Genomic DNA, 24912 nt, shown 5'->3' on the forward strand with positions numbered 1-24912 from the left:
TATTTCCTCAAAAGTCCATTCTCAGAAAAACAATTCGTTACTGTATGTGCTCTGTTTACCAGCAAGGTTAAAAGTTCAAGAACAGAAAGACATAAAAACATTTACATTAAAGCAAATCACTGTTCCTGTTCGGTGTCTGGCTCCGCATATTCAGGATCCAGCTCTTGTCACGCTTGTCACCGCAGGCTGGCCCCACGTTTCTCTGGCTCCCTGTCGCCACCACTACTTTTTTTTCTAAGACCCCTCTCTGTTAACCCTGTTTTCTAGATCTTTTCTTTTTCCCTTTTAATATTTGATATTTTATGGCTTAGGTCACTGGGACCGCATCAGAGTATTTTCACTGATGGCACAGTTCTACATTAATTTTTTGAATCCTCAATTTTTATGAATTAAAATAATAATTATGAGAGTCACCATTTACTGAATCAGTACTTTGTGCTAGGTGTTATACTAAGTGCCTTCGTACATTATTGCAAATATCCTCCTATGCAGGCACAATAGACATATTCTCCCCAGTTGACAGATTTGGAAACTGAGCCTTAGAGAGATCAAACAACTTCCTGACCTTGCAGACCAGAACTGGGGCACGTATGACCAAGTTTTGTCACATCTGGCGTCTCCACTTCCTTAAGCCTAAAGGAAGGGTCCCAGCACTGGTCATGTTGTTGGAAATAGCTTCCTGGGTCATCGCCGCCTCTGGAGGCTCAGAGAGAGGAAAGTCAGGTGGCCCTTGACCAACACGAGCAGGGCTCTTCCAGAAGGGACAGCAGGTGAGGGCCAGGTCAGGGGCCATGCAGGTAAGAGGCCAGGCACCTTCTGCTCTGGGGCCAGGTGGGCCACCTCAGCATCTCAAGGCCAGGCAGATCACCATGGAGGCAGGGCCATGACTGAGAGAAGGGCCCGCCTGGTTGGGCTTGGCTGCCTCTGCACTCTGTCCAGGAGGATCACTGGGGCCGCCAGCAGGGGACACAGTGCTGCAGGAAGGAGTCCTCTTCTCCTACAAGGGCACTGCGCGTGACACTTGGAGTCAGACGCACTCCTTGAGTGCCCCTAGGTCAGCAAGCAGGGCAGAGGAGATGGGCTTCCATGTGCGTGAGTCCACTGAGGCACATCCTTCCTGAGGCCCTACTATGAGCCAGTCATAAGCTGGGCATGAGCGGTGGGGCCCATCCCGTCCCCAAGGCTCAGGGACAGGAGGCTCAGGGCCTGCACTCACCAGCCCAGCAGACATCCACCCCACCCACCCGCATAGCTGCTCAGAGGGGCTTCCCAGGAGTACCTGGTGGGCCCCCACCTGGGGCAGAGGCCTCCCCTTGTGGTGGTATGTGCACAGCTCTGCCTGGGTCTGAACACAGCCTTCAAGTGAGCCCCAAGGGCACACACATCCTCTCTCCCTCCGTGCAGTGCCCCTACACACCAGATGCACACACACCACACATAGCCACACACACACTAGACACACACACAACAGATACACATACACACACAAAACACCACTCACTCACACACCAGAGACTGATACCCACCAGACACATACATATGCACATGGCAGACACCCACACACACCTACACAGGTGCTCCTGTAACACAGAAACCTGTACTCAGCCTCACGCAAAACCCACACAACTCACATACACACAGTGAACACACACACAAGCTACACCTACACCCACAACACACATGTACCGTACCTACAGCTGGGCAAACACACCACCCATATGCACAGCACATGCACCATACACAGCAATCCCACCCCACCCACCCACTCACAGCCCGTGTGCACACCCACCCCACCCCACCCTCACAGGCAGGCATGCACACACACTATAGATGCACACCCCACACATATAGACCACGCAACCCCACACATACCCCCCGACATTCACAGGACCATTCCACACAAACGCATACATGTGCACACACCTATTCGCACTCTTCCGCTGGCAACTCTGCTTCTTCTAGGGCAGCCCTAGCAGAGCCATGGGCCATCTGCCCAGCACCCTTCCTTCCCAGAGAGACCATGGCACGTGAGCAGCTTCATATTAATTAAGCAACTTCTGAGGGGACTAAAAATGTAGACATAAGGTGACTTGATTTATTGTCCAAACCAGGACATGTCTGAGTGAAAGGCAGAACTGCAAGTAATTAACGGGCATTATGGCTTTCTGATGGGCATGACCAGGATCAGCCTGGCAAACCGAGGTCCACGATCCCCTCACCTAAAATGACCAGCAACAGTAATTACAGAGTCACATTCTGTCGCCTCTAGAAGCTCTGAAGGTAAAAATAATGGGTGAGAACTGGAAAGGGCTGGAGACAGACACTCATAGTTCCGGATGGTGTATTTCCTTCACTGCTGCTTTTCCTCCTCAAATGGCAGCAGCAATCTCTTCTATAGGTACAACTCCTGTGGTTGCCCAGCCTGCTCTCCTTCTTGTCCCACTGTTTCTCCAATGGCCCCGCAGTTTGCAGAGGGGTGGAGGCCTGCCTGGGACCCCAGGAGCCTCTTTCCAACTGAAAACCCCTTCCCCACCAGCAGCTTGGAAGAATAAAGACCACATTCACTTCACTAACATTTACTGGCCACCTGCCGAAGGCAGGCAGACATGGGGCTTTGGCGGTAAGAGGTGTCCCCACAGGACTCTGACCTGAAGGGGCCCCGAGTGCAGGGCTCTAAGCTGTGTCCTCTCACCCATCTCCTGGGATCTTGCTGAAATGCAGATTCTGGGGCCAAGGGGACAGAGCGGGGCTCTGCCTCTTTGATCCCCCCAGCCACAAATTGAGTGGCAGGCAGTTCTCAGAGAACAAAGTCTGTCCACAGCCTGCCCCTCTCCCTAGGCTCCTCACACAATGCGGGCAGAAGGCAGGGCCTACGAGGCTGTCAGGGTGACCATGGCAGAGGCTGGGGTGGCCGCTACACTGCCCACAGTTAGGGGAGCTGGGGTCGCACAGATCACCTGACTTCCAGGTGCCCCCTATTTTCAGTTATGCTCTGCTATCTGCCTTCCAACTGCTGCTTCTCATTCACAGTCATTTTTAAGGAAAACTGGCATTTGCTCGGATATATGTATAAAACACAAAGAGACAGTGTAATAAAGAGATGGCCACACAACTCTGGACTTAAAGCCAGGATGTGCCATCATGTTACAAGTTGGTCTGGAGCAAATTGAAATTCAGTTTTCTTAACTGAAACCTAAGGATATTATGTCACCTCAGGGGCCTGTTCTGAGGACTGGAAATAATGTTTTGAAACACCAAAACTTACATCTGGAGCAAACTGAACCCTCAGACGGTAGCTGGGATTCTCCTAAAGGTGCATGCTCATTAATCCATTTGCTCAGGAGGTCATCATTGAAAACACAGTACCTATAGATCTGACCCCAGGCTATAGGAAAGGGTGTGCCCCATTCCAGCCATCGGGACTCAGAACGGCTTTGGAGGTCCTGCCAACTCACGTGAAAAGAAAAATAGACTTGAAATTACAGAGGTCAAAGCATCAGGCAGAGCTGGACATGCGGAGCGACCCCTCTAGAGGTAATCTAAAACATTTGGAGACATCCGTCATCCCTGGACACCTGTGGGTCAAGGCCAGACATTCTCCAGGCTGACTCCCTTCTCCCAGCTAAAAGCAAATATGACTCAGAAGTACTTCAGTGTGGACAAAAAGACATTTACATCTAGAAATTTCAAGTAGAGTCATTCACCAGAAAGCCTCAGCAAAGAGAGCCGTGTTGCAGCCTGCCTAGACTCTGAAACCCTCACTGCTTTTGATAACTGAATTGAGGAGCCCACCAGGGGAATTCACGTGAGGAAGCCAGGCCCAACTCTTTCAATCACAGTGCATTTCTGAGCCAGATGCTCACACATGGAGCAGGGAGAGAAAATGGATTGTTCCCACTGTTTTTGATTCTCTTACTGGCAACTCTGATGCACAGGGAACATGTGGACCAAAGAGCACAAGTTGGGAGCTACCTGGAGCCTGTGGGGGGGCCTGCGTGTGAATCCATCAGCCGCAGCATGTGCACAGAGCCCTCGGCTCAACCACATTTTGCTATGCTCGAAGTAGGCACAGCTTTAACTTCAAAGCCACTCACAAACATCTCAGAGACATGGGAGTGAAGGCAAGAAGGTCTGGAAGGCTGGGAATGAGCAAATATCACCACCGTTTTCAAAAGGAATGGGCTCTAAAATCTATAGGATGGTAGCATCACTCCAATTTCCGGGCAAACCAAGAAGAGACATTAGGTAAGGCTCACAAGCCTTTGGGAGGAAAGTGGTGGTCTCAAAGAGGCCACACAAGATCTCTCAGAGAAAGTCATTCCATGCTAACCTCATTTCCTGTTTTGACGAGCTTCACCAGAACAGTCAATTAGGGGAATGCCCCAGAAAGTGTGTCTTGCTTTCAGTAAAGCATCTGAAAACCTCTCATCGTATCCTATGTACATTAAGATATAAATTATGAGCCAGATGCTGGTGTGAGGAGGGGAATTCACTTAGCAGGACAACCATCCCAGAGAGGCCAACTCATGGCCCTGCGTCTGTGCTCTTGCCTCCCCTGCCACTTCAGCTGCAGGAGATGGCCAGGCGGACCAGGCCACCCAGGAGACCTCAGCTGGACAAACTATTCAGTATTTCCTCCCCAGTCCAAATGGTTTGAAATGGTTTTCTGCAGCTCCACACACAGAGCAAGCTGAAGCTCCAAGCTGACCCTGTCAGTCTGTGGCTGGTTTTGCACCACTCGTGTGCCCTGGAGAGAAGCAGGAATGTCCCCTGGTCCTGTGCTCTGTCCCTCTCACTGCATTTTAAAACAACTTGGAGGGAGACACTGAAGGGATATTTATTAACTCTGCAAGTCACACCAAACTGTAAGGAAAAATGGCCTCAAAGAATCAATGCTCAAGAGTTAAAGAGCTGGGATGAAACAAGACAGAACAGGTATGAAGCCCTGTGTCTCTGAAGAACACAGTCCCCTGGAGGGGTGCAGAGGGAGCCTGGGTGCATCTGAGTCTGGTGATGCTCCCGTGTACCTGAACGTGGCCAGAGATGACAAAACGACACTTTGGAGCCTCCACCTTTACTTTTTAATTCTTTGCATGCCACTGAGCACCCAGGGTGTGAGACAGGCACAAAAAAAAATCCTGTCCCTATCATGTTATGGGCTTGTTGTGAGGACAAACTAAGTCAGAAGCGGTAAAGTGCTTTGAAAAAGGGAAAGCTCTGAAATTCAAAATAGTATTATTATTTGTTGTAAGGTACTTTCCCTCCAAAAAAAGAAAAAAAAATGTGACAGTCTGCGAATGATAAGCAGAAAATGATTCAGCTTTGGCTTCTCTTTCTCCAGCTCTAACCCCAAATTGGTGGGGTTTGCCGAAGAGCCTCAGTGAGCCCGTCACAAAAGGCCGAACGTCTCCAAGACTCCGCACCTCTCCTCTGGCAATCCATTTTTCCAAAAATTCTTCCTGGAAGGCTTGTTTCCCACTGCCCTAAATTCTGGGATTACAATAATTTAAAAACTCATTCAGAAAGCTCCCTTTCCAGGGCTAGGTGTTCAGAGATGCAGTCCCAAGTCAGGAGAGCAGACCCGAGTCAAGTAAACAGACAGATAATTGCCTTTGATTTCTCCTGGGGTCACTGGAGTGTCACTGGGCAGTTCCAGGCATCAGAGTTCTGCTAGACTGAGCTGTCTGGTAGAAATGTCTGTGATGACACACACATTCTGGTGTGTGCTGTCCAATATGGCAGCCACCAGTCACATGTGGATATTTACACTCCCATTAATTAAAATAAAAAGGAATTAAACATTCAATTCCTCAGTCACACCAGCCACTCTCTAAGTTTTCAATAGACACATGTGGCTAGTGGCTCCCCTGTTGGACAGTATAGCCTTAGACCAACAGTTCTCAACCTTGGTTACATGAATTACCTGGAGAGTCTGACAAAATGCTGGCATCTGCCCCCATCCCAAATTCTGATGTGATTGGTCCTGGTGGAGCCTGGGCGTCTGCTTTCTTCAGACTGCTGGGTATTTCTAATGTCTATCCTGGGTTCAGAACCATTCACTGCTCCAGACACCTAGAACTGGGTGCTCAGTTCCCTTCTGTTCCTTCTCCAGTTACCTTTGCAAACTAGTTTTCCTGCAAATACCATAGTAGTTATTTCTGCTTCTCCCTGAGCCTGTCATTTCCAACTTTTCCAGGTCATAATATCTTTGTGCGGCAGTGTCTGGGAAATGGGCAGAGGATGCAGTTTAGCCTGCTCAAAAGCACAGGTAAGGGGTAACCTGGTGAGACACCTTCTTCCAACAGCATCCCCTTGTACCAGGGCAATGGTATGGGCAGATGGGCTGATTTGGGTCTGATGAGCACCCCGTGGGGCACATGCACACACCCACAGCAGGGCCTGGGCTCCTCCCACCAAGGGGCCTGTCTCCACTGCCCCGTGACACCTTTCTACCCTGCTGCCTCCCCTTCTAGAACTAGCAGAGAGGGAAATAGAATCTTCAGGCAGGGTGGGAAGATTGTTGAGCAGAGGCAGGTTGCTGGGACAGACTAGAGTCAGCTTCATAGAGCTGAAATTTGGAGGGCAGGTGAAAGGCTGTCAGTAATTACTAAGTGAACAGACAGGATTACTGCTGACATTGATAAGTTCTGGGATGAAAATGAAATTCAGTCAGAAAAAGTGTGGGTTCTCTCAGGACAGTGGTCAGAGAGAGCCTCCCTGGGGCATCTGGGTGAGACCTGGGTGTGCCCCGCAGTGTGCGCTGTGCCGTGCGACTGGGGGCTTTGAGAGGATCGGTGTGGTCTGCTGACAAATTATTGTGAAGTAGGAAACAGTACAAGTGGTCCTTTCACAGTATTCTTGGATGTTGGCTAAGCCTGAAAGGGGGAAACTGACAGAAATGCTGGAAGGCAACTGCTCATGGCCTCTTTGGCCAGGTCCCTAGGAGGGTCAAGCTGTCCTACGAAGGGTTGGGGAAGAGAGTGGGGCTCCGCAGGAGGAGTGCGCTGCATTTACCCATTTCAAGGAATATTTAGTTACCAGCTCCAGGGACTCAGATTTGAAGGGTGCCTTAAAAAATCAGGGCATCTAAATCAAATGACCATGCCATCCACCCATTATGAACTGCACAGCCCTCCCCTATTTGTGGGCAAAGCCCCAGTGATGGCCCTAGTAGTAGACTCCAGGTGCTGAGAAGACTGGGGCAGAGTTGATCTCATCTGCTGCTCTGTTTCCAGAACCTGGCACACAGTACACCCCAAAGAAACCTTTCTGGAAAGAAGTGAGTGGGTGACTGATGAGTGTAGGGAGGGTTGCTGCTGAGAAGACAGGTCTCCGGTTGAAAGCTCCAGGTTGTTGATGATTTGGGGGGGTCACCATTTGCAGGCCATCCTCAGAGTGGGTGTGGAAAGAGACTTCCAAATGTCTTCCAGTGTTTTTCTCAAATGTTGACGTGCCAATCCTGACTCTAGAAAGGTCTTCTAGAGCGGCAGGAGGAAAGGCAGGGCAAACCAGGCTGAGTAATGAGAGATTCAAGTTCCACACACTTCTAAATGTGTCATAATGGCCTGTGTGGTTAAGGCAGGGTTTACTTATGTTCCTATAGAAATTAATCTCAAACGCTATTTGGTATCCTTTAAATTAATGTTTAAATATAGCTAATCAGCAAACAATTCGCTTTTCTTTAGTTTCGCTTTTAATGAAGGAAAAGGGATTGAGACCCACGGAGTCTAGCCAGACAAATAAGAAACTCACCAGACCAAACTGTGGCCGTGTCATCACAGACACATCACCCGCGAACGTGGAGGCTCTAGGAGTCCACAGCTGTTAGCACCGCGTCCCAGGGTGAACCCTTCACCTGCATTCTGGCTGTGGGTGGCAGGTAGAGGCACCGGAGGGGGCTGAGTCCCAATTTTTCTGTGTCTGTGCCATTTTCGATCAAGTGTGTCACAGGGCTTCCTGTTTCATCTCCCAGTTATTCTGAAACAAAAACATGCGTGAAAAACACAGGTCACGCCAACCACATTGAGAGACAATCACTCCAGTACGTGGAAACCAAAAAGGGAAAGACAGATCATAAATGCCACAGTGAGCTGGGGAATCCAATTTATCAGCATCTATTCAAATAGTGATAATCAACAAAAATTGCAGTTGGTAATGTGGGGGCAGGGCGTCTGCTGAAAAACAATTCAGAGGAGAGTGAAAAAAACTCATGTTCCCACAAGCCCATTGCCTGTTTCCTGAGAAGCTAAAGCCATTTCTGACCCTCTGGGCCAGCCAGGTTCTACTCCTTGGGCCCACGGAGGCCCTGAGCACCTGTCCCCAAGGGTCCAAAGAGATGTGAGATGGGTCATCGTGGAACAGCAGCCTGACGAGGATGGACAAGGAGGATGACGGCTGGACCTCTGGTCTCCTCTCCTCTCCCCATCCATCCCAGGAGAGCTGGCCTCCCTGGTACTTCAAAGCCTCAGGGGCAGACCAGCTGGCACCCAGCAGCCTCAGCAATGGGGAGGGAAGGAGAGGTGGTAAGGGGGGCCCCTGACCAAAGGCCCTGAGGACAGCATGTGGCTGCTGGGAACAGCTCCAAGGACTATGATTCTAATCAAAGCTTCTCTGCTATTCAAAACCAGTAGGTTTGGTTCCCAAATGCACATAGTTTGTGGAAGCTCAATCAGTTCTCCCAAAGAAGTGAAGGGAAACTTCCAAAGACAGACAGGGGCAGGTTGATTCAGAAATCCAGAGGGCCATTACCTCTGCCCCAAAACGATAGCCCTACAAGCCAGCTTTGCTTAAAATCTGCTGTTCACACCCTGGAGGAGAGGAAGAGAGGACCAGAGACAGCACAGCCAAGGGAGGGAGGTCAGATTCACACCTTCCCACTACTCCCAGCCTTTGTCTCTGAACAACACACTGATGGTCAGAGGATGGACAGGCGGTGGGCGACTGTGCAGAGCTTCTCCAGGTACCCTGCTGTCCCCTCTACGTATAACATGCCAAAGATGCCACCAGCTGCCACTGTCCTTCTCCATTTCCTGACTTTTGTTAACAGCACAAAATTCTCTGTAAAAAGGGCAGTGGGTACACGATTTTGGAAAAGCTCCGTCCTTCCCCTAGAGGCTCATTCACAGTGCACAGTAGAGCACAGAAGATCCCAACAAGGATTGGAACTAAACAGAGCTGTTCAAATTAGTTTATTGTGTGCCTCCCAACCATATCTGGAGCAGAACCCTTTTTACACACTGGCCTTTGCCAGCCAGGTGCGGTTGAGTGGTGAAGATCAAAATTTCCCTAACATTTATAGTCCTTGCTGTCCTGGAACTCCATGGCAATTGTGACAGTCTATATTTATTTCTTGAAACTCTGTATTATTTTCCCTCCATCCCTCTCCCCTAATGTCCTGAGCACATGAATCAGCTGATTCACACAAACTCCTGCAGTCTTTATTTTTCCTCACTGAGGCCCCCTTTGCTAGGGGCTTTCTGAGAAGTGATGAGCCTGGCTTTGTGCTATCTAACATTCTGGCAAGAACACCGCCCATACGAGTCCGTTGGGAAAACCAGCTTCCTGATTTGTGTCCTATGAGCTAACATTTTCTAACGTGACTTCAAATCTGGAATCTGGGCCCAAGATTTCATATGCAGTCCTTCCTGGGTGGGCCAAGAGAAACAGGAACTAAGAAAAGCATCAGGGGCCAACATGGGTAGAAGGGGAAACCTGGTCCCTTTAGTTTCACCATCAAAATAGACAGGCATCTTAGGAACCTGTTCTCTCCAGTGACCCACTTCCAAGTGGGATGAAAAATCAACCAGGCAGGCTTCCGAATGGAACACCTGACCATGACTTTAACCAAACTCAAAGAGCAGGAGGTAGGCAGGCCTTAAGGATCATCTGGTCAGTCTTCATTTTGCAGGCACACAGAGGGAGGAGGCCAGCAGTCTTCCTGAGGCCACATTGGAAGGCAAGCTGCTGGGACCAAGATCTAGGTCTCTCCTACCTAATCCCTAGATTCTGAATTCTACAGTAAGACCTGAGCTAGCAAGTCTGGGAACTTTTGCATGGATAAACCAAATCCCTAGTGACCCATGTTGGCCTGGCTGTCTAGTTATGATTGGAGAAACCCAAGATCGTCCACCCACGAACTTTAAAAGATCTGCCCTTATTGGAGCGAATCACACATATGGCTTCCCTTAGACCAGCACATACTGGGAGTGGGTGGAGAACACACCTCCCCCGTGTTGCCACAGTCCTACAGTGGCTTCTGGCCACACGTTGCTCCCTCACTCTTACTCCCAGCTTGTCTAAGCTATGCTGTTCCTGCTGGTCTCCAGTATTCCAGGGACCCCAGTTAGCTCTCCCCACTGTGAGCACACAACTTTGCTTTCCCTCAGATCTGAAGGATGGCCTCCGGGACACACACATCGCACTGTGAATATGAACAGGACTTGAAACGTAGCCCAGGCAATCTCCTCTGTGCTCCCCAGGCTAGATCCCAAATCAGATCCTTTCTGTTCCTCATGACAGAGGAAGTCTCCTAGCATGGGAAACTGAGAGGGGGGAGAACCAGCAGCTCAGACATCCACCCCTAGGCTGGCTCTGGGTCACTGGTCTGGGTAATTTACCCCTCATTTCCATCCAATCCTCTGCTTCCTGGGTAGTTAGGTACCAGGGCACTGGGTGAAGCAAAGACTGTAAAGTTCTGTTTGCTGTTACCATGGCACTGGTGACACCTCACTGCTGGAAGGCCAGAGCCCCCAGGTGCCCCCATGCAAAACACATGCTTGAGCCAGTTCTGTGCTGAGGTCTTCATCAGGCTGGGGAAAATGGGGAGCCAGGCACTGACATTGGACCTGACAGCTCTGGAAGCCCACTTTTTGAGATTTTGGAACAGTTGCCCAGGAGGATAGGGCGTGCTCACAACACCAGGATGTTCAGCTCTCGGGAGTCCACCGTCATCATTTCTCAGAAAGTTAAACCTAGAAGGCACACTCAGAAAATGCGCATGGCTGATCAGAGCTAACTTCAGGGATAAGTGATAAGGGTCCTTTGTGTAAATTATTAAGCGTTTGTGCTGCTGGAGATGTCAGGGCAGGGGAGAGAGGAACTTACACTTGAGGGCCCCCCTTACCTTGTTTCTGAAGGGGCGCGTGCATTTCTAGAATTCAAGCCACATAACCCTGAGCAGATACAGAACCTTTCTCTGAGGGGACCTCCCCTGAGAAGCAGTTTTTGCGAAGCGTGCCACGCATCATTACAGACCTACGTGTGGTTCAGAAGGACTCTGTGTCCTTCAACCCCTGTCAGCAGAGTGTGAGGGCTGCCCCAGAACACACCCCGTCCTCCTGGCCACCGCTTACCCGGCGCGTCCCACATGCCAGTTGACACTCCGCATGTTCTTGCACAGCCTGGGATCCTACTGCCCTCTCGGGTGGGTGCTGTTAGGATCCTCTCTTACCCAGGAGGCAAGGGGGAGCTCGGCAACCAGCTGGTAAGGGGGGCTCCCAGCTTCCAATCTGGCCCCTTGGTTGTGAAGCTCTGCCACCTTCTGGGATGAACAGAAGCTCACAGGTGACTCAAATGCCCTGACCTCCTGAGGGTCTTGGAGGTTTGCTCACCTTTTGGTACAGAAAGGTACCTGTTAAATATCTCCTTTCGTTTGTACCAAAGGTGGAAATAGAGACAAGGGTAGCCCAGGGGCTGGCCATTCCTGGATGATTTCCTGGCCCAGTCACGCCATGCCCTCACCTTGGCCCCTTTCTCTACCCATGAGATAAAACCCACTTTTCAAAGAACTAAACCTCAGAAACATTTCAGCAGATCTGTAGTCCAGATGACTTTGTGAAAAGTGAAGATTATAGGTAACTTTGCTCTACACTTACTAGAAATGCAGAGGGCTCTCTGAAAGGCTGATTTCACCTCTAAGGTTGTGCTGGAACACATGGAGGGTTCCTCAGCACTGGAGGAGCAACAGAGACACACAGTGGGATCTGTGACACATGGTCTTCTCGGTGTTCCAACCACCCGTGGCCCGTGGCCCTGACCCGTGGTCCTCAATACGGGCCTCTGGACCAGAGCACCACATCACCTGTGAATTTGTTAGGCATGCAAATCCTCAGGCCCCACCTCACACCTTCTAAACGGGAAACTCTGGGGGTGGGGCTCAGGGACGGCTGTTTCCATGAACCCCCAGATGATTCAGAAGCAGGCCATGGTAAGTGGGGCTCACGGTCCTGGTGACACTCTTGGAATGGGGCCACCGGCTCCGTCCCTCATGACCACTGGGGCTGGAGGCTGGCCATCTACTGAAGTTCTCAGTTTACTGAACTGGACTCAAGCTCCTCAGCAGGTGGCTCTCTCCTGAGACCCCCACGGTGGGAGGGAAGAGCAAGCAGTTCAGAAGGCACCCGAGACATTCAACAAGACCTTTGGGACACGGGAGAAAAGTTGGTTCATCCCTTCATCTCCTTTCCTGGTGCTTCCCATCTGCACAGAAAAGGGCTCAGTCCTATAGGATTCCAAGTGGCACCAGTGAGTTTTCCCTAGTCATTACATTTGCCCCGTAGCCACGTTTACACCCCCACTGTGGCCTCCTCTCCCCTGCATTCCCTATGCTTTGCCTGGGGAGGATAAATGAGCCGTGCTGTCATTTTTCTCAAACAGGAGAATACAGAATGTTTGCACCAGCTTGACCCTCCATCCTGCCCCCCGCCCCGGGAAAGACAGGTGGAAACAAAGCCTGCTCTGCTCACACCGATGTCAGGTAATACCCAGGTGCGGGGCACCAGAAAAACTGGACAGGTGAGAGGCAGCAGATGCCCAAGTCAAAAAAGTTAAAAAAATAGTTTGTTTATCACTGTAAAAAAAAACAACTAACCTCACACAGGAAGTATGAGGAGAAGAAGAAGAACACAGACCCAGGCCGTGGCGCTGAAGGTGGCGGAGCTGGGAGTGCACACCCAGACAAAATGGGCATCCTCGGCCTCCCTTCTCCCCTTCGTAGGGGTGATGGGGACAGAAAGGGTAGGGTCCTGGGTCAGGGTGGGGCCTTACAAACGGTGGGGAGAGAGCAAAGAAGGGGGCCGTGAGTCACCAGGTACAGCCTTGCCAGACACAGGGCAGGACATGTGGTGGGACCACGTCCCACCCAGGACCCTTCCTGCAGGTGTGGCATCCCAGCCAGATGTGGAGGAAAAGCCACCTGGAATGGAAACTGGCATCCGAGATCATCCCACACACCCGCCTCCACTCAGGGGAGGACACGGGAGCCAGCAGATCCTGATCATCTGCCCCCATGCCCATTTCAGAAGTGCAGCCCTAACAGGGGTCAGCATGGGAGACACCACCCTCCCAGGCCTTCCACCCAAGCTGGGGCTGTACAGACCTTCAAGAAAGGAAGCCCACACTGGGCCCTCCAGCTCTGGTTTGGTGGAACCTGCTGTGAAGTCCGCCAGGGCAGACAGGAGTCAAGTCAGGTGTCTGACACAGGGCCCCCTGCCTTCTCTGAAATGTAGCTCAGGTGGATTTCTAAAAATGGGGACACAGGACCAGCAATGTCCTCCCAAGAATTAGAATGAGGCAAAAGAGTGAGACTAAGAAACATTTCCTTTTTCATAGCATCAAACGGTAGGAGGATAGGAAATAGAAATCCTGCCTCCCCATAATAAAAAGAAACAAACACTATAAAACATGCACACTTTGAAAAGATATGAACAAAAGGATTTCAAGTCGTTACTATCACTGTCAAAGAAGCCATTGGTCTTAAAAAAAAAAGAAAAAGAAGGAAAAGAAAGACAGAAAGAAAGAAAAAGAAAAAACTCTGCACACCAAAAATCTCAAAATAGAACCAAAACCTGCAAATCATACTCAGGAGTCTTTTGTGAACCCATGTTTTAGCATGCTGTTGCAAAGGTTAATAATTTTCCTACCGAAACTGAATGTGGGTTGTGAAAGAACATTAAAATGAAGAAAATTTCCCCGTGGCTGCTATTTTATTATCACCAAAGCCATCAAGTTTCAGTTTGAGTTATTTGTATTTATTTGTGAAAACAAAGATTAGGTAAGTAGAAACATAAACCTCATCCTAATTATTGCCCTGGAGTACCTGATTTTTAAGACAAAAAAAAAAAAATTAGACCATCACACACACGCATTCAAGGCATTGAAAAGTCAAAACAGCAGAGAGGAGAGAGCTGTTTATCTCCTCCTATTGCTTGAAAAAATGTATTGTCTCGTGTAAAACATTAATATTTATTTACACTCTGTGAAGATAATGTGAGAGTCCATCTGTACTTTTAGTTGCTGAAATTTTTGTCAACTGTATGCTCAGGTAGAGACCTTTTTTACACTGCAAACTATGATTTTTGTTTTACACTTGGAAGAAATGTGGTAACAGCCATATAATTCAATGTTGAAGGCTTAGGAAAAAATGGCATTTAAGTGCTGTTTTAAAAGATCAAATTAAGAGCTCTGAGACATTTACAACCAGGTGGAGCCTAGATGAAATGTGGAGTTTAGGTGCAAAGCTGAATTTTAACTCAGATGTGTCTCAGATGCCAGATGAACGCTTGTTTTCTGAAGTTTTACAAGAAATTCACTAGATGAAGTGGTTAATCAAAATCTAAGGGTGAGCAAATAACTCTTCATTTCCAGCACAACATAAACATCAAACCGAAAAAAAAAACATGCAAAAAGACTCAGTGGTCTCACATCACCGAACAAACTGTTTTTCTACCTATTTTGTGTTGCTGGCTTTTGTTATCAGCCCAATCGGCAAATTGTGGCCAATTTTGTCATGGTTTAAGCAGACATTTTGTTCCCAAACTGCTTTCAACATTTTAGCTACCAAATACAGTTTATGAGAAATTGAACAAGCCACAATGCAAACAGAAAAGGTACCTAATTCTTTTTAAATTAACCCCTTTTAAGTAGGTTAAAATGACATACACACATAAAAGATTTTTCAAAGAAGAATTCTAGTAAATTCAAATTCTGGAACAACCTCATCAGACTTTCCTGGAAAAGAGAATAATTAATGATTAACCCACTGATAGGATTTTGAAACCAACTACATGACATTCCCCAATTCTGAACCACCACGACACCATAAAATCTTGCTCTTAATAACACCACATGTCATTTGTATTTTACCTTACACACATCAAATATTGTTTGAACATGCAGAGCAAAATTCTAAAGGAGTCGATTGAATGAGGCTAAGGTGAAATAATCAGTTAAACAGTTATTTACTACTGAAAATAAATGACACCCACGTAGTTCATCTTATATATTAATATTGAAACCGAATGGCAAGTCTTACCCGCAAATCATTTGATAAAAAAAAAAAAATAATGAAACTAGTTAAAATGAAACACAAGGTTTTATTTTATGAAACATTAAATATTAAGATCAAAATGATAGAAAGCTGACATGGCTTTTTAAATTTTGTTTCTGCTAAATTACAACAACAAATTGAAAATGGGAAAAGGTTGAGAGAACTTTTGCTGAAAATCCAAGTAATACTATTTGGAAGAAAAGCAGTATTTCAGACAGAAGACTGAAGAAAAACTCTCCTCTTTTGCAATCCTATCTCATATTTGAAGGCACAGAAATATGTACAACATTTTTAGCCTTTTAAAATACCAGCATGCCCACACATTATCTCAGATTAAACCAAGGAGAAAATGACACATTCTGAAACCATTTTCTAAAGCTTCTTTTCCTGATAACACTCAGGCGCTTAAAATCAAATTAATGAGTTTCTAAAAAGCCCAAACAACTCTCCATAAAGAGACAGGATTGTTCACAACCCCCTGCAGACATTTCTAGATTTTTCAGGCAATACCTAGAACATTAGTCCTTGCTATTTACATTTAGAAAAGCTAAACTTTTTAACATCTATCTTAGGAAGAAATACTCTTCAGTGTTTTGGCTAATTAAACTAAGGAAGAATTTGATAAACACCAGAGGACTCAGCCCAGTATTCCCCTGATTTCAAACAATTCAAAAATTAGTTTATTCTTTCCCCCACACAATCTTTGCACAAATATGTATTCTAATGACCTATTCATACTTGAAAATTCTTAAAGAAGTAAGAAAGGAAACACCCACAGAGAAGTTCTCATTTCTTCTGAAAGTGGATTTTCTTCATAAATCAGAGATCAGCAAATAAACAATGAAAAGAACAAACAACAACAAAACTCAGGAACAACACTGAAAACAGAAATGGATGGACAGAACACTTAGCATGAGAAATTTTAAATCCCTGAGAAGGCTCAGAGAGACACACTTGTGTTCAGTCTAGAATAATCTCAGTGAGAGGGAGAGGCATTGCTTTTGGTAAACTGATGGCAATATCAATCTAGTGACATCTTCTCTTCCAGACAATGTATTAGTTTGTTTGATACCAGACCTAAAATGTGATTCAGAATTTACACGTCAGGTTTTTCTGTTCCCATTTGACCTTGTGGGACTATTGTAGTAACTCCAAAGCAAGTAGTCTGACTTAGCCAGACAGCAGCATTTAAGATCAAACAAACAAAACCTTGAGTTAACAGTACAATTAAACATGAAGGAACTAAGAAGGCTATATAGTAATCGGCTGAATTTGTTCCTTCAAGACATTTTCTATCTGAGTATTTTACCCCAGAATATCTGCCCTTACTCTCACACTGCATAATCAAATGCTCACCTTCAGAAAAAGCCTGACTTTAACTAATACTTGCCACTCTGCTAAACCACGCATATCCCTCCCCCGACGTAGGACTTGGGAAATGATGATGGCTTGAGTCATCTGGAAAGAGGGAACATGACATGGTCTTGGAGGACTTTCTTCATAACTGCTGTCATTTTAACTCTGCTTTACCACAACTAAAAAGGCGGAGCTCACAGAACACACTCAAGTTCACTCTCAACCGTATCTGTGACCTGGGAATTTCTTAAGAGCAGAGTGGTACAGTACAAGAGCTTTCATTGAAAAAATACTCAAAGCACCAAAAAAATTCCCATCTTTTTTGCAAATATATAAATCAAAATGTGAACTCTTCCACATTAAAAATCAAGACTCTCAGCACAATTACCTCACAGCAACTAGCTAATTTGTAGCTAATTTGTTCTTCCTTTTTCTCACATGTATTTGTTAACACCAAGATTTTAAAATACCATTGTTAGACTGAGAGACACTCCTAGTGTAAGTAAAATAGAGTTTTCCTCCCATTTGTTACATACACCTTTTTTACTTGAAGCCCATTTATCATGTATGAAATGATGACAAGAATCTTGCTAGAGCAATCTGCCTTTAAGGGTTAGGGCAGGTTCAACTGTAAAATGAGAAGACCAAGTATTTTGTTGTTAGTGTTGTTGTTAAAGCAAGTAACAATTTTCCAGAATCTAGAAATAACTGCAACTGGAAAAAGCAAAAATAAGCCAGACAGACAAGGGTGAGAGGAACCCAGAAACTCAGAATTCTTGACCTGGAAACAAGGATCTCTCAAATGTCATTTTCTGTTCTCCACAAAGCAAAAACAAATAAGCTTTAGTTTCTTTCTAGTCACAAAATGAAATATGTAACAAGCATAAGAAATGTGTGGTATATTAAATACTAGTATATCTCAGCGATACAGAAACATGAATGACATTTCTTGTTAGTGTGAATCAAGTCCCCAGTGTGGGTGGTCTGGTGAATAGACAAACACAGATCAGACACTGGTCTAGCCCATCAAAAATAGATGATTTTGATTATAAACTCCAGTTAGAGCTAAATAATTCTCCCCTGACAGGGTCTGTTAGCACACTTAAAAAAGCATTGTGAATACCCCTGGACTATGAAGAGTGTAGTACATTTCTGAGTCTAAAACCTTTTCATTGATGTTGGGTTGAAAGCTGTTTAATTAGCTGTAGGATGCCAACCAATCTTTTTATCAAAGCCAGCTGAAAACAAAACTGAGAGAAACAGCTTGTGGTTTCACAAAAATGTATTTACATGAAGCATATTTTAAAGGGAGTTCGATCATTAGGTACGATGTCATCCTTGATGTGCGGTGGATTTGACATTTAAAGATGTCAGGGGTTGTCAGATTTATCTCCGGTCTATACTTAGTTTGACGTGTAACCACTTCTGTGAGCAGATCCTGTTTTGTTGATTTCCAGCCTAGAAATCTGTAAAGATTTAACTCTTGTTTACTGGACTCAAATCCTCTCCATGTCCTCTCACTTCCTTACCTAAGATCTACTAAAAAGAAAGTGGAGCCGTGGGCGACAAGTGGAATATATGCCCACTTTCACACTTCGTCACCAGGATGGTGACAGAGGTGAGCCAAGCACCATGAACAGAGCGCTGAGGGTGAGTTATTGATAAGCGTGGCGTTTCCTGAAATGGAGAGGGGTCCGAACCCTTTAGCCAAACCACTTGACTACAATTTGTCTTGGAAAGAACACTGATAAGACAGACTTTCCATCGCTTAACACTTAAAACTGTCGACGACAAGGAAAACCCACAGTGACACCAAATGCACCACGATTAAAACGGTCTCAATAGAAGTCCTATTAGAGGAGCAGTAAAAGGTCCCAGTCAACATCTGCCTCGGGTATCCTTGACCAGGACCATGGTTTGTCAGTCTGGTGAGTTTGTGTAGCAACCAGGATATCAAGCTTTATGTTTTATTGAGAGATAGGTAAGTGAATCAGTACCATTTAACTATTCCAGAACTGATATTTGGTGAATGTATGAGTCACTCATTCACACTTTTCCAAATGTCATTTTCCATCTTGCCTAATTTGGGAATGGAAATTAAGCTCTAAACTCAACTTAAGCTTAAGACAATCTGTAGCCGACCCCGTAGCAAGTGAAATCACCTCTCTGTAGCTAACACCACCCCTGAACCACAGAACCTCATGCCAGGGACCACATGGTTCTTTCAAACAGAAAGCGAAATGGTCGTTGATGTGATAGGACAAAAATGTACCTTCAAATAGGAACTCTATCCCTGACAACTCTCTACCTTAAAGCACATCGCAGAGGTCAAGGGGTACTTTGCGATAGTACAGCTCGAACATAGTTTCTACAGGGTTACAGAAAAAAACGTTTGGTAAAACTGAACTGCTCATCAGTTACTTTCAATAGTTGTTTTAAAAAGGGCTTCTCCCCAAACCCAGCTCTTTCACTGTTAATCAGTTTGTTTGAAAAAGAAAAAAACGTAACATAAAATCTGTTCATATAGGTTGTTGTTCAACCCCAGGAGAGCCAGGCAGAGGAAATCCCCACAGAGGCTTCTGACAGTGCAGCTAGAGAAGGAAGCAGTACAGAGGCCCAGGGAACAGGCAGGGGACAATAATGCTCTCCCCCTCTTACCTGCTCTGCAACTGTGTTATGAGTGGGAAATAGCACCCTCGATTTGTTTATAAACCCAGAGGCACCTGGACTTCATTTATTAAGAGCTCTCTTCTCCTTGCCAGCTCTATGGCATCCATGGAAAAGTCACAAATACAAGAGCCTGGATACCAGGAGAGCCGGCCCCCAAGGAGTGAGGGAATGAAGGGGCTTCACCAGCCCATAAGCACCAGGCAGCCCTGCTCCTAGATTTGGCAAGGATCTAGATCCTGTCCTTCAGCTCCTTTAAACACCAGACTGAGGCTCTGAGCCAGCACACAGAGGTGTCCGGGACAGCAGATCAGCCAATTTGCTTCATGGATTGATTTTGAGAAGGACAGATAAGGAAAACGAGTTGCAGTAGAGCCCTAACATGCTTCTGATGGAACCAATCCAGAATGGCAATGCTAATCTGTAACACAGAATATGAAGTGCTCCATTTCAGCAAATCAAAGGGACTTCCCACATGGTCAGGACCACCTGCCTACAGCCACAGGCACAGACAAGAAGCCAGTGAGGCGAGGCACTCTGCCTCATGTGTCCCCCCTCCGTGGCTGCCCTCATTGTTGACACTGTTCCCACTGCGTTTATAAGGTGACACTGCTTGCAAAGCTTTCTTTTTCCTGCCGCCTGTTGCTAGGGAATGAGCCCTAATCACATCAAGAGAACAGGAGCAGCCATCCTCGCCTGGCGGTGCACAAGCACAAAGTCTCAGTTTGGTGACAAAGTAGAAATAACCCTCAAAAACATCGTCATTTACAGTTCTGTCATTTACAGTACAGAAGGACAGCAATATCAGCCCCATTGTGAAATACGTATTTTCTTCCCCTTAATGTTCGGCTTGGCACCCTTGGAATGGATCTGCCTGTACGTAATTTCTGTCCTGCATCACCAACCGTGGCACCCCTAGGTGACTGAGGGCTCTGAGAGCAGCTGGGCTGTGGCTCTCACTCAGTTGTCAGCCTGTACTTTCTTTCTCCATCTTTTTTCTTGGAGAGGAGGAAACTTCATTGTCAAAGCATATGAAAACACAAACCAAAGGAAACTGGGTTTCCAGGCTCTAAGCAGATGCTATTTACCCACAATTTATTCCCAAAAAGTAACTTTTTCATCCAGATTCTTTTAGAAGCATAACATCATAGTGGTGCCAATTACCTATATTGGCTTTGTGCCAGTGACAAGCGCAGAGCAGCCCTGTCCTCAAACGCAGACTCAGCCCAGGGCCCGAGACATGGCTTCCCCTCCCTGTTCGTGTGCCTTCTGTGGGGCTGGCCGGAGTCTGGCCCCTGCTGATTGCCATGACTCAGAAGCGGGTGGAGATGACGTGAGCTGTTCTCTCTCTAGACGTTGCCACCCCACACTAAACAGAAGTCCAAATGTCACTGTGGTTTGAAAGCACCTCCTTTTACCTCTCCCGGGAGGATGGACCTTTTCACCAGGCAACACGGAGGCCTCGCGCTTCAGGCTTCCCTGGCATAGTCGGGTCCCAAATGTCTAGACTGTCTCCATCAGAGCCGGAGGGTAGGACCTCACTGTCTGGCCCCCCAGCACGGGTCTGGCTCAGAGCTGGCACTGGGAGAACACCTGCTGAATGGGCTCACATACGACGGAAGGATACAGCTTGTCAGGTAGCATGAGGCGACTTCCTAGCTTGTGACTCTGCTACACTTCCAGGGTCAACACAGATCAGTACAATGAGATGGACAAGACTGACAGCTACCACTCTTTGAGCTACTATCCTAGGCACATTGCATAAATGATCAACTTTGCCCAACACTTGGAGACCAATACTTGCATCATCCTCATTTACAGAGAAGGAAGCCACTGGGGGTGGTTAACCTGCAAAAGGGACGAGTCCAGGAGGGCTGCGGACGAGTGTTGGCCCGGCCTCTGTCCTTGCCTTCTTACTGCACCACCTCCCCGGCCTTTGGAGTCAGTGGCCACCACCCTACAGCCCAGGGGGCCCCATCCACAGAGGTTGTTGGTCCCTATATCCATGTGCTTGGCTGGACTGCAACTTCTCCAGGACAGACCCTGTGGCTGGCTGACCCTGTCTCACACCAATGCCAAGTACCGTGGCTGGAGCACCACGGACACTCAACACATTTCAAAGACTCGTGTTTAAGATGTAACTTGCAATCACTGGCACTTGAGGCCTTCTATAGCAAAGAGGAAACTATCTAAAATACTGGGTCTTAGAGTTTATACTAATTGCAAAAAAACAGTAGACCTACAGAAGGCTCATTGCTTCCACCAGGAACCTTGATGAAGCTCAGGTTTCCATCCCTTAAACTGGGTTCCTTACCTTGGGGCTGAGCCTACTTGCCCTGTGGTGAGAATCGAGGATGGATCAAGCTTGCTTTATCAGTGGCAAAATGCTCTCTGGGAAGAAGGGGGCACTTGTTCACTGTAATGTGAAAGAGGATCCACTCAAGACGGTAGGAAGGGAGCATGCTCTACATACCTGCGCCCCAGAGCTGCCACTCCACCAGACTGGGAACTGGCATTATCCTGGGGGGCATGCCTTTCCAGAATCAGCCCTGAATATTAATTTATTAACTCAGTCTTCCATTTACCCATTCCACAGTGTGTCCAAGTGACTAGCACATGCCAGGATGAAGCCCTTCACAACGATGCATACTCAAATAAAAGTCTTTTCAAAAATTGCCCTGTTCACAGTATCAGCAGTACCTTGAAATAAAACAGAGAAGAAAAACTACACAAAGGTTGTTTATCCAATTAAATAACATTTGTCTTTGGAGGTTCATGTGCATGTAGTCTTCATAATCAAGGCTAGAACATGTTTGGCCCACCGAATCCAACGTTGTGCTGAGAGCTCTCGTGGGCAGAGGTGAAGAAAAGGAAGAGGGCAGCCCCCCACCCCCAGGCCCCCGAAAGCAGGTGTGAAGGGGGTAACAAGGGCTTTAATGCCAAGAAAGGAATCCAGTGTGTTTTTCATAGAAATGAGAGGCGTATTAGATTGATTATTCCAAAGCCATTATGATGTCCCCTTCGGATCTGCAAAGGATCTCCCCGTCACAGGGCTTCTGCAGACAGGGTTTCATCTGCCTGTAAAACCGAGCAAGGAGGTGGGAGCACAGATGGACTCGGGCCCATTCACTTGTTTATTTGTTCATTTAACAGATGAAGGTTTGTACAGGCAGAAAGGCTCAGGGAAGTGGCTGCTCGGACAAATCACAGTGTGGGGGCCCAGGACCGGGCCCCTGATCCCACACCCATGTCCTGCGGCCTCCCAGGGGGTCCCTGTGGGGCTGCCTGGATACCCACGGGAGATCGTGCCCTGTCAGATACACAGAGGCCTAAGGGCAGAAGGGGGAGCGGCTTCCAGGCCGAGGCGCTGGCTCCTACCCTGCGCGTGGCTGAGCCCCAAGGCCCTGTGTGTCTGCTCCACTGTTCAGCCCTGGCCGGGCACTGTGCTCGGCATGTGGTAGGCACTCCACATTTGTGAATCACACTGACCTCTTCTGTACACCAAGTAGGGCCCAAGGTCATGTATCATCCCTAAGGATTTTAAGGACACACCAAATAATACCCATCACCATGAAGACTTGGAAGTGATTAGCAAAGAATTCACATAAATAAAAACGATCCACATTTAAAGATGCACCCACCCACCCACACACACACACACACACACACACACACACACACACACACAGGTGATTGGGTTTCTGGGCCTGCCCACCAACAGTGTCGAAGCACTAGCTGAACTCTAGGGGTAGAGAGCACAATACTTTTGTGAGGCAGGAATAGACGGAAAGAAAAGGCACTTTCTAGGCGCTTTCTCTCCCCTCACGGAGAGGTAGGGCTGGGTCAAGCCCACTTTAGATTCCTTTGTCCCTAGTGCCCCCCTGCGGCCCCCTCCCACCCCGTGTCTGCTCCAGCCCCTGAAACTACCTAGCACTTCCTTTCCTTTCTGCTACCCCCAGCCCCTCCTCCTCTCCTACCCCTGCCATTTCCTGGGAGGACTGGGGAGGTGGACTGTGGGCATTGGGTCACTGAGCTTGACCTCCCAGGACAGGGACTGCACACCCCTGGAGGAGGCTCCATGTGCTCATGAAATTCTAATAGCAGGATTGGGGCCAACTTGTGGAGGTGTGGGGAAGGGAAGGTGATGCTTGGAGACAGGCCTATCCCACCAAGCGGGCAGCTTACATTTCTCCCAGGGGAGCCCTCTGACTGTTTCTCCTTAACCAAGGTCTCCTGCTTGGCCCACAGTGCCACCTTGGGGGCGTGGACGGCTGCGGTCACCCTCTGGACTACCCGGGCCTCATGGCTTTTTGTCCCCCACCTGCTGGTGTTCTGCCCCATCTCGCTGGCATTGCCACGCTGTGGGTGGGCCACCCTCTCTGAGTCACTCCACACAATAAATTAATTTTCTGTTATTTGCTGCTTCCCCTGGCCTTCTTTCCTTCCTGCAGACATATATTAAAGGGTGGTTTCACTGTTTAATTCATGTTTTTTTTCCTCATTTTTAAAAACAATGCATGTACATTGCTTTTAAAAATGCAGAGAAGAGAAGCTGAGGACCCAGAAGAAAAGACAAGAGGAAAAAGAGGAGGAAGAGAAGCTGAGGAAGAAAGAAGGAAAGAAGGAGGGAGGGAGGAGGGTAGGCGAGGTCAGCAGCTTACTGACCTCACCCAGGGGCAGCCCCAGAGGGACCACAGCCTCCTTGCTTTCAGACACACACTCAGTCCGTGTAGGGTTTTTTTTTTTTAGGCAATTTGTAGAAATGAAAGAGAAAAGGAGCTCTGGTCACAGGCTCACTATTCTATGGAGCACGAGGATCCTCTCATGCTGGGAAAAGCCTCTTCTTACTTTGTTACAAAAATACCACTTTGCCTACTAGCACTGCAACAGGACTATTGTAAAAGCAGGTCAGTACATGAAGCCGGTGAAAATTATCTCAAGACTGTAAACATGACATTGGAAACCCCTGCTATGGAAATAAATCTCTCTGCCTGCAGGGGAAGAACAAATCCGAAGAGATGACTCAGAGAGGCAGCAGGGGGCATTTCTGGGCACTTTTAATGAACTACAGTTTTAAAGGAAAAAGTTTCAATATTAATGACAATTTTGTGATTTATTTGGGAAGTCGAAAGAGGGTATAAAATAACATAAAAGTCACCCCCATTATGACTGTCTATGTAATTCCTGGTTGTGACCCGTACCGGCACATGACAGTTGTAAAGAGGCTTTCAGAGGAACACTGGCTGCCAAGGTGGGGAAGCTATGGCCTTAGGGTGACTCAAAGCTCAATTTCAGGAACAGGACTATGGAGAAGCTACCCCAAGCCCAGCAGCTCTGGGTCCTGGGGCAGGTCTGTGGGTGTCAGCCTCGGCTTCTGTCCTGCTGCTTGGAGGACGCCCTGTAAAACGCCCACATCCCTGGCCAGCAGCCCCGGGCCCAGTGCTCCCCCAAGGCACAGCCTGTTTGCCAGTCCTTCCTGTTCATTAGTCCTTCAATCTAACCATCTCTTCAATGTCACTAGAACTGGCCTTCCAGTTTCCTTACTGACAAGCCCATTTCATACT

General features: G+C 47.5%; 1 long non-coding RNA gene across 4 annotated transcripts in view; it reads right to left on the bottom strand.

The window, feature by feature from the left end:
- LOC118922794 (uncharacterized) overlaps positions 1–24912 on the bottom strand; it is a 164457-nt gene that overhangs the window by 95370 nt on the left and 44175 nt on the right. For all 4 annotated transcript variants that reach the window (XR_008995752.1, XR_008995753.1, XR_005028888.2 and 1 more), the window contains exon 2: positions 7753–7977. This is a non-coding gene — a long non-coding RNA (uncharacterized LOC118922794). The remainder of the gene's footprint in view (positions 1–7752; positions 7978–24912) is intronic.

This window comes from Manis pentadactyla, chromosome 2 (genome assembly GCF_030020395.1).
Source record: "Manis pentadactyla isolate mManPen7 chromosome 2, mManPen7.hap1, whole genome shotgun sequence".
NCBI lineage: Eukaryota > Metazoa > Chordata > Mammalia > Pholidota > Manidae > Manis > Manis pentadactyla.